The sequence below is a fragment of the Pipra filicauda genome, unplaced genomic scaffold, assembly GCF_003945595.2.
Source record: "Pipra filicauda isolate LSUMZ 115617 unplaced genomic scaffold, ASM394559v2 scaffold1375_size31252_pilon, whole genome shotgun sequence".
Classification (NCBI taxonomy): Eukaryota; Metazoa; Chordata; class Aves; order Passeriformes; family Pipridae; genus Pipra; species Pipra filicauda.
Window position 1 is genome coordinate 11,453 of NW_024103846.1, and position 10,703 is coordinate 22,155.

The following is a 10,703-nucleotide window of genomic DNA, read 5'->3' on the forward strand; positions in this document are numbered from 1 at the left end:
TTTGAAGGCCTTTGGTTTGAATAACCTAAGTTCCTAGGGGATTGTGAATATTATGGGGGATAGTGGTAGGAGTAAAATTGATAGAGTAGTGAAGGTTGTGGTTAGGGGGTTGGTTGGTTTGTTAGTTGGCCATTGTTTTATATAGTTAGTGGAGTTTGGGGGTAGTGTGATGGTTGCACAGTAGGCTAGGCGTAGGTAGAAGAAAAGTCCGAGTAAGGAGAGTAAGGCAATAGTTGTGGCTGTTATAGTCAATTCTTGTTTAGTCAGTTCTTGAATAATTAATCAGTTAGGTAGGAATCCTGTCAGAGGAGGGAGACCTGCGAGGGAGAGGAGGGTGAGTATAAAAATTGTAGATAATGAGGGGATCTTAGTTCATGTGGTTATCACGGTGGATAATTTAAAGGTGTTGGTTGTGTTAAGAATGAAGAAGCTAGCGGAAGTTGTGATAGTGTAGAGATAGAAGGTAATTAAGGTCAGATTGGGGTTATAGTTGAGAATAATAGTTATTCATCCAAGATGAGCGATGGATGAGAAAGCCAAGACTTTACGAGTTTGTGTCTGATGAAGTCCTATTCAACCTCCTAGGGCTGCTGAAGCGATAGCTATTAGGGATAGGAGGGTAGAGTCAAGTGATGGGGAGGTAAGATAAAATAAGGTAATGGGTGGAAATTTTATGATTGTGGCCAGTAGGAGGCATGTTGTTATGGAAGAACCTTGAAGGACTTCTGGAAATCAGAAGTGGAATGGGACTAAGCCTAGTTTGATAGAAAGTGCAATTGTTAATAATATGCATGATATGGGATGGGTTAGTTGGGTGATATCCCATTGGCCAGAAAATCATGCGTTGGTCATGCTGGAAAATAAGAGCAGTGTGGATGCGGTTGCTTGGGTTAGAAAATACTTAGTAGAGGCTTCAATGGCTCGTGGGTGGTGGTTTTTAGAGATTAAGGGGAGAATAGCTAGAGTATTAAGTTCTAAACCGACTCATGCTGTTATTCAATGGTTGCTTGAAATTGTAATAGAGGTCCCCAGGAGTAAGCTTATTGTGGAGATTAATTTGGCTTGAGGATTCATTAGTAGGGGAAGGGTTTGAACCATCATTTTCGGGGTATGGGCCCGATAGCTTAATTAGCTGACCTTACTAGAGAATAATATAGAGGGAGGATGGAGGATTTTGATTCCTTTAGTGTAGGTTCGATTCCTACTTTTCTAAGTCTAGGAAATGAGAGGATTGGTGTACCTCTATGTTCACTTTATCATAGTGACCCTTGTAGGTTCAGGCACATTTCCTTGAGGTGCCTTAGGTAGGGGGGTAAGCCTGCATACGAGATGGGGAGGCTGGTGTGCCATAGGCATAAGGCTAGGGTTAGGGGTAAGAAGTTTTTTCAGAGTAAATGTATGAGTTGATCATAGCGGAATCGAGGGTAGGAGGCTCGGATTCATAAGAAGCCTGCGGAAAGGAGAAGGGTTTTTGTGGCTAGAGTCAAAGGGAAGAGCTCTTGAGGGAGGTTAAGTGAGGTAGGATTTAGGAATAAAATGGTTGTGAGTGCATTTATTAGTATAATATTGGCATACTCAGCGAGAAAGAATAAGGCGAATGGGCCTGCGGCATATTCTACATTAAATCCCGAAACTAGTTCAGATTCCCCCTCGGTGAGGTCAAATGGGGCACGATTTGTTTCAGCAAGTGAGGAGATGTACCATATTATTGCTAAAGGTCAGGAGGAGAAAATGAGGTAAAGGGGTTCTTGAGTTGTAGCAAGGGTGTTAAGGGTGTAGTTACCGCTTAGAATAATTACAGATAGGAGAATAATAGCCAGGGTGACTTCGTAGGAAATGGTTTGTGCGACTGCTCGGAGGGCGCCAAGTAGGGCATATTTTGAGTTGGAAGCTCATCCTGATCATAGGATTGAGTAAACTGCTAGGCTGGATAGGGCTAGGAGGAAAAGTATTCCCAGGTTTAGGTCAGAGAGGGGAAAGGGTAGAGGGAGGGGTACTCAGATTGTAATTGCTAGGAGAAGGGCTAGGAGAGGAGTAGCTATAAATAAATAGGGGGATGAAGTCGATGGACGGATTGGTTCTTTGATAAATAGTTTTACCCCATCTGCTATGGGCTGTAGGAGACCAAATGGCCCTACAATGTTGGGTCCTTTTCGAGCTTGTATATAACTTAAGACTTTACGTTCAACTAGGGTAAGAAATGCTACGGCGATGAGGATGGATAGAGCCTAGGATAATGATATGATGAGGTAAGTCAGAGCAGAGTGAACTACCATATGTTTAATGTGGAGCTAGGGAGAGGATTTGAACCTCTGGGTAAAGGGCTTAAGCCGTCTGCATTTACCAAGCTCTGCCACGCTAGCGGTCCTTTTCTAGGAAGAGGTATATGGTAGAGCTCTGAGTAATTCAGTTGGGTTCATTACTGGGTGCGAAGGCGTGCTTGTGGCAGAGGCCTTACTTCTTCGGTCCTTTCGTACTAGAAGGAGTTATAGCATAGATAGAAACCGACCTGGATTGCTCCGGTCTGAACTCAGATCACGTAGGACTATTAATCGTTGAACAAACGAACCCTTGGTAGCGGTTGCACCACTAGGATGTCCTGATCCAACATCGAGGTCGGAAACCTCCTTGTCGATGTGGGCTCTTGAAGGAGATTGCGCTGTTATCCCTGGGGTAGCTAGGTTCATTAATCAATTGTATTGGGTCTGGTTACTATTAGTACGTTGATGAGTAGTTCTTGGTCAAGATGGGTTGTCTGGTTTTTGGAGGTTGAGTGTATCTCCAAGGTCGCCCCAACCAAAAAATGCATACCAATAAAATCCTAGGGGAGTGAGTCCTGTGGAGGGTTATTGTTTATGGAGGGTGGTAGCAGATTTTAAAGTTCCACAGGGTCTTCTTGTCTTATGAAGTTATTCCTGCCTTTGCACGGGAAGATCAATTTCACTGATTATCTGTAGGAGACAGCTAAGACCTCGTTAAGCCATTCATACAGGTCCCAATTTATGGGACAATTGATTGCGCTACTTTTGCACGGTTAGGATACCGCGGCCGTTGAACGTATTGTCACTGGGCAGGTTTCACCTTTAATACTTGGTTTAGCTAAAGGCTATGTTTTTGGTAAACAGTCGGGCCTTGGATTTGCCTAGTTACTTTTACAGATTTTAATCATCTTTGAGAGGCGCTCCGTAGGTGGGTTAACAGAATCTTGGATATAGGGCCTTGTTAGGGTTAGAAGATATCCTGTGGTTTGTTAATAATGAGATAATGTAAGCTTGCGCCATAGAGGGAGTCCCTAGTTACTTATTTTAGCATTAATTCTCTTTTTTATTATAAGTTGGCCTATTGGGGATGAGGGAGTCATAAGAAGGTTTGGATTTTTAGGTGTTGAGCTTTGACGCACTCTTTAATGATGGCTGCTTGAAGGCCCACAATGAAGATAAAATTTAATTTATCCGCTGGGGGAGAGTGTATTCTTTTTTAAAGGAGCTGTACCTCCTTTAAATAACCCTTAATTCGTCTCATGAAGGCTGAGTGTGGTCCGAGGGGGTGAATTAAGAGAGAACTAAGATTCGTTTCATAGGCAACCAGCTATCACCCAGCTCGGTTGGCTTTTCACCCCTACTAACGAGTCATCCCACTCTTTTGCAACAGAGACGGGTTTGCTCAGTGAATAGCTGCTCGTAAGTAGCTCGCTTGGGTTTCGGGGGGGCAAGCTTAAATTGACGTTTTGCTTGGGAAATTCTTGCTAAATCATGATGCAAAAGGTACACGGATTAGTCTTTGCTGTTTAATGCTTGGCTTGTCATTGCTATTTCATTTTTCCCTTACGGTACATAATCTCTATCGCGTCTTGAGTTGACCTTTCTATCGCCTATACTAGGTTGCATGAGAGAATGCTTTGATTTAGTGGGCGGCATGATTTAGTTAATACAATTTGGTAAAAGAGCTAGAGCTAGGCTTCAAGGCGATCTGGTACAAACAGATATCTTTCAGGTGTAAGCTGAATGCTTTAATTATAGCTACGTCTTGATAGACTAAGTGCACCTTCCGGTACAATTACCTTGTTACGACTTGCCTCATCTCTAGCTTTAGAAGTCATTATGAATAAAATTAGGCATAGCTTGTGAGGAGGGTGACGGGCGGTATGTACGTGCTTCAGAGCCAGTTTAAAGGAGGCATCATTATCCTGCTTTACTGCTAAATCCGCCTTTAGGAGTGATTTCACACTTCTTGTCGTAAGGTTTTCTATGTTAGAAAATGTAGCCCATTTCTACCATCTCATAGGCTATACCTCGACCTGTCTTACTAGCGGGGGGGTTGCTATTGTGCTCACTGCTGTACCCTCAGTTTAGGGGTGGGCTGACGACGGCGGTATATAGGCTGATTTGGCTAGGGATGGGTGGATGTATCGTGGGTTATCGATTATAGAACAGGCTCCTCTAGGTGGGTTTGGAGCACCGCCAAGTCCTTAGAGTTTTAAGCGTTTGTGCTCGTAGTTCTCAGGCGGATGCTTAAGTGGCAAAAGCATCAGGATTTAGGGCCAGGCATAGTGGGGTATCTAATCCCAGTTTGTGTCCTGGCTTTCGTGGAGTTTTGTTGGTCATAGAGCGAAGGTCATTTTATGGAAGTATTAGATGCATCTTATGCTTATAACAGCTTGGTTGCATTTCAGCCTTAGTTTAAGTGATAATGAAAAACCACTCTTTACGCCGTATAAAGTTAATTTGGGTTTCTTGTGTGACCGCGGTGGCTGGCACAAGATTTACCAACCCTGATAAGTTGCGTTAACTAAGTCAAGTTTACACTTATTGCTTAATATTAATTACTGCTGAGTACCCGTGGGGGTGTGGCTAGGCAAGGCGTTTTGGGCTACAATCTGGATGGTGTGCCTGATGCCTGCTCCTGCTGTCTTTTTAAGGTATTGAGGGCATTTTCAATGGAATGCGGATACTTGCATGTATATATTTGGCAAGAACTAACTGTAAGGTTAGGACTAAGTCTTTTTTGTCCTTGGGTATGTGTAATAGCCGTCTTAACATCGTCAGTGTTATGCTTTATTGTAAGCTACAAGAACCTAAGTTATTTTGGGTTTAGTGGTTGTTATTGGGGTTTACGTTTTAGTTGTGGAACTGGTAAATGTAGGTTTGAGATTGGCTTGGTTAGTGGATTTTTGGTCGTGGGAGGGGATTTAATGGATAACAAAAATATGTTGATTGGGGAGTTGGAGGTGTGAGGAGGAGTTTGATTGGTTGTATGGAGCAGATGAGTTTGTTAAGGTTGTATGTTCTTGTAGTTGAAATTACAAAGGTGGTTTTTCAGGCCAAAGGTCTTGGATAGAGGCCAAGCAGGAATTGTTATGACGTATTTTATACTTTTTTTAAGTGTTAGTTTTGTTTTGGGGGGGTTAGCAGTTGCTTCTAATCCTTCTCCTTATTATGCAGTAGTGGGACTAGTGTTGGCGGCTATTGTGGGGTGTGGATGGTTGATGAGTTTAGGGGTGTCTTTCGTGTCGTTAGTATTGTTCTTGGTATATTTGGGCGGAATGTTAGTGGTTTTTGTATATTCAGTTTCATTAGCAGCAGATCCGTTTCCTGAGACTTGGGGGGATTGGCGGGTTGTGGGGTATGGTGTTGGGTTAGTTTTAGCGGTGGGGGGAGGGGCATTTATTATAGGGTTATCCGAGTTACGGTGATTAGGGTTGGGTACGGTGGATAGTGGAGGTGTTTCGTTTGTTCGTTTAGATTTTGAGGGTGCGGCTATGTTTTATTCTTGGGGGGTGGGACAATTTTTAGTTGCAGGTTGGGGTCTGTTGTTAACGTTGTTTGTTGTGCTAGAGCTTGTGCGAGGGTTGTCCCGGGGGGCAATTCGGGCAGGTTAGGGGGGAGGAGGTTCAGGAAATAGTTTAATGAAAATACCAGCTTTGGGAGTTGGTGATAAAGGTTTAATTCCTTTTTTTCTGAGAGGGGAGGGAAGATTTGGGGTTAATCATTGGAGGAGTATGTAGGTGAGGTGGTGGTTGGGGTAATGAGGTTGAAAGAGGGAGGGTAGGTGATTAGGATAATTAGTTAAGTAGATAGATGAGTGGGAGGAAAATAGTGGGGTGAGTTTGTGTATAAAGAACGAATGAACAAACGAATGATGAAAAGAAAATAGTGGGGTGAGTTTGTGTATAATGAACGAATGAACAAACGAATGATGAAAGGAAAATAGTGGGGTGAGTTTGTGTATAATGAACGAATGAACAAACGAATGATGAAAGGAAAATAGTGGGGTGAGTTTGTGTATAATGACCGAATGAACAAACGAATGATGAAAGGAAAATAGTGGGGTGAGTTTGTGTATAATGAACGAATGAACAAACGAATGATGAAAGGAAAATAGTGGGGTGAGTTTGTGTGGATTGAACGAATGAACAACGAATGATGAAGAAAATAGTGGGGTGAGTTTGTGTATAAATAATGACGAATGAACAAACGAATGATGAAAGGAAAATAGTGAGGTGAGTTTGTGTATAATGAACGAATGAACAAACGAATGATGAAAGGAAAATAGTGGGGTGAGTTTAGTTGGATAAAAAATTTTAACGAATTGATGATGCAAACTTAGTTAATTGGTAAATTAGGGGAATGGAATGTTTGTAAAATTTAAAGTTTTTGTAAAAAATTTTTAAAACAAAAATTAATGATGAAAAGCGGAAAGGTCCCTAGATCATTGCAAAAATGACAAAATTTTTGTGATTTTTTTGCAAAATTGACAAGAAAAAATGAGAAAAATCATGTCTTGCGTGCATTAATTAAACGGCAACTTGATGAGAGACGTAATTGAAGAGCCAAGCCAATAGCGCCTGACGGTGAATCAGTGCAACAGCATGAGACCGAGTAGCATCCTGCATACCATATCATTAATTTACACGCGAAAGTGAGAAAACCGCTCGCCGACCATAAGGCGCACACGTCCACCATATATGGTAGCCCACTGGCGGAGCACTCTGAAGGGCTTATTGAGATCTACCCCAAAAAAAAAAACCAAAAGTTTAGAAAAGAGAAAATGCCGCGATCACGGGGTCCGAGTTGGCCAAGCATCCCCAACCATTAGTAACGGAGCGCAAGTTTAGGAAAATTAAGCAAGTTATGGCCCTGACCGAGGAACCAGAGGCGACAAAGAGCAAGTTATGAGAGCGGGTTTTTAGGGGCAGAAGAAAGAATACACCTGAAGCTGGACATGATAAACATTACTAACGCCGGGTTGCTGGTTTCTCGTGAGGGGTACGATTAATAAATAACCCAGCACTTCTTGGTCAGCGCGTAGAGCAAGGTTAAGTGGTGAGGGGTCCTGAACGGGGGATTCTAGGTCCTGTGACGTTCCTCGTATTGTAAAGGAATTTATGCGAAAATTAACGAGTTTAGGTTTTAGTTCGTTTAGCGGAATTATTCCTAGAACATGACATGGTATGGGGTTAAGTAGAAATGTGCCTAGGTATGTTTATGTCTTGGTTTGGGGTGTATGGGAGAAAGCATGAAAATTTGGTTGGTTTTGCAATAATGGTGTACCCGATTTTCCTACATGGATGTTATGTCTAATGTGGTGGAGAATGTAATGCAAAGTAGTACATACCATAGGGTATGGGGGGGAGGGGGGGGCCCCTCACCTTGATGGTCGTATTGATTAGAAAGTTGGGGTGCTTGAATATTTTTAGAAAACTCTAAGAAGGGGGTGACCTTCAATCTTTGGTTTACAAGACCAATGTTTTTTATAAACTATTAGAGTAGTTAGAGGTTAAGTATCTTATTTTCTAGGAGACTGGTAATGGGGAATAGAATAAGAAGAATTGTGAAGTAAGTAGCTGAGGCAAGTTGTCCAATGATGATAAATGGATGTTCAACCGGTTGACTACCAATTCATGTGAGGATTAGGAGGTTTGTCACTAAGATTCAAAATAGGAGTTGAGAAAGAGGTCGGAAGGTTAGTGTTCGTTGTTTTGACATGTGGAGAAATGGGGTTAAAAATAGAATTAGGACGGAGGCAGCGAGGGCTAGGACTCCTCCTAGTTTGTTGGGGATTGATCGTAGAATAGCAGATGCAAATAGGAAATATCATTCGGGTTTAATATGAGGAGGTGTAACTAATGGATTTGCAGGAGTAAAATTTTCTGGGTCTCCTAAAAGGTTAGGGGAGAATATAGCAAGTGTTATTAGTGGGATGAAAAGGAATAAAAGGCCTAGAATATCTTTTACTGAGAAGTAGGGGTGGAATGGGATTTTATCACAATCTGAATGGATGCCTAGGGGGTTGTTTGAGCCTGTTTCGTGTAAAAAAGTTAGATGAATGAAGGTGAGGCCGGCAATTAAGAATGGGAGGAGGAAGTGAAGAGCAAAGAATCGGGTGAGTGTAGGATTGTCAACTGAAAATCCACCTCAAGCCCATTCTACAAGTGTTTGGCCAATGTAAGGGATAGCTTAGAATAGGTTAGTAATTACTGTGGCACCTCAGAATGATATTTGGCCTCATGGAAGGACATACCCTACAAAGGCAGTTGCTATTAAAGTAAGCAGAAGAATAAGTCCTGTGTTTCAGGTTTCTTTATATAAGTAGGAACCATAGTAGAATCCTCGTCCAATGTGGAGGTAAATGCATATGAAGAAGAAGGAAGCACCGTTTGCGTGAAGGTTACGGATGAGTCAGCCGAATTGAACGTTTCGGCATGTATGGGCAACGGATGTAAATGCTAGGGTGAGGTCTGCGGTGTAGTGTATTGCTAATAAGAGGCCGGTGATGATTTGGATTATTAGGCAAATACCTAGAAGAGATCCAAAGTTTCATCAGGCGGAAATGTTTGATGGTGTTGGGAGGTCAATTAGGGAGTTATTGATTATTTTTAGAAGAGGATGATGTTTTCGTAATTTAGGGGCCATTAATTCTTAGTTCTGTGTAAATAGAATTATAATTAAGATAGATAGGGCGAAGGATCCTAAATAGGTTTTGATTAGTCCAGAGTGGAAATAGTTAGGATTTTGGATGTTTTGAGTTGAAGGGTTGCCAGTCCCTCTGGGCCTATTTTCTTATATCAGGATAAGTCAATTAAGTGGGATGCAATGTTTTGGCCGTTGCGTAGTAGCTTAGAGGAGCTAAGGCGATGTATGATTGGGTTAAAATACCCTAGGGTGTTTGAGAAGTTTATAGTCATATTTTGCTTAGGGGTGGTGAAGGAATGTGTGAGTTTTGATAGTTCTAGGGCTAGGATAATACCTAATATTGTGACAATAATGGCTGCGGTTTTTGAAGTCAGTGGTATGGTCATGGGAGGGGTTTTTACAGGGGAGATGTAAGAGGTGATTAATAATCCAGCTGTGATACTTCCAAGAGCAAGACGGGTGATTGGGTTTGTAACTGCTGGATTGTTTTCATTGATGGGGGTAATGGGAAGGACCCGGGTGTAATCAGTTTGTACTAGTAGGGTTATACGTAGGCTATATGTTGCGGTAAAGGATGTAGCTACGAGGGTTAGAAGGAGTGCCCAAGTGTTTAGGTATGAAGTGTTGAGGTTTTCAATAATAAGGTATTTTGAGTAGAACCCTGCTAGGAATGGTGTTCCTATGAGAGCTAGATTTCCGATTGTAAGGCATGAGGTAGTTGTGGGAAGTAATTTCTGAAGTCCTCCTATTTTTCGAATATCCTGTTCACCATGAAGACTATGGATGATAGACCCGGAGCAGAGGAAGAGTATGGCTTTGAAGAAGGCATGGGTGGAGATGTGTAAGAAGGCCAGTTGAGGTAGGTTTAGGCCAATAGTAACTATTATGAGACCTAATTGGCTGGATGTAGAGAAAGCAATAATTTTTTTGATGTCGTTTTGGGTAAGAGCGCATGTAGCGGCAAATAATGTGGATAAGGCACCCATACAAAGGCACATAGTTAAGGCGATTTGATTGCTACATAATATGTGGTGAGTGCGAATAAGAAGGAAGATTCCGGCGACTACGATTGTGCTGGAATGAAGTAGGGCAGATACAGGAGTTGGTCCTTCTATAGCGGCTGGGAGCCACGGGTGGAGGCCAAATTGGGCAGATTTTCCTGTAGCTGCTAGAATAAGCCCTATGAGAGGGAGAAGGGGTGTTTGATTTAAGGAGAATGATTGCTGAATCTCTCAGGTATTAGTAGAAGATGCTAGTCATGCTATGGGGAGAATTAATCCAATGTCTCCAATACGGTTATAAAGTACGGCTTGAAGTGCAGCGGTATTGGCTTCTGCTCGGCCATGTCATCATCCAATTAGGAGGAGGGATATAATTCCAACTCCTTCTCAGCCGATAAATAGAAGAAATAGGTTGTTAGCGATGATTAGGATGAGTATAGCGATAAGAAAGATTAGGAGGTAAAGAGAGAATTTTGTGGTGTAAGGTTCTGAAGCTATGTATCATGTTGCAAATGGTAGAATAGCTCATGTTACGAATAGTGCAATGGGGAAAAATATTAAGGAGTATTGATCTATTTTAAGGTTAAGGGGAATTTTAAAGTTTGTAATGAATTTTCATTCCCAATAGAAAGTAGTGTTTTCCATGTTAGAATAGATGGAAAGGATTATAGGAATTAAACTGATTATAAAGGAAGTTTTAACAGTATGTATAATAGTAGATGGGGAGTTCTGGTAGTTTTTAGATAGAAGGGGGAGTAGAATAGGGGTAAAAGGAATGGTTAAGGTTAGG

General features: G+C 41.9%; 1 long non-coding RNA gene and 2 pseudogenes across 1 annotated transcript; 1 reads left to right on the plus strand and 2 right to left on the minus strand.

The window, feature by feature from the left end:
• LOC113997055 lies at window positions 1-1,099 on the minus strand (annotated as a pseudogene).
• A 5,016-nt stretch (window positions 1,100-6,115) lies between these two features.
• LOC120322615 lies at window positions 6,116-7,592 on the plus strand. Its single transcript, XR_005562423.1, has 2 exons — window positions 6,116-6,385; window positions 6,500-7,592. It is a non-coding gene; the product is annotated as an uncharacterized LOC120322615 (long non-coding RNA).
• A 236-nt stretch (window positions 7,593-7,828) lies between these two features.
• On the minus strand, window positions 7,829-8,813 carry LOC120322617 (annotated as a pseudogene).
• Between the last annotated feature and the right edge of the window lie 1,890 nt (window positions 8,814-10,703).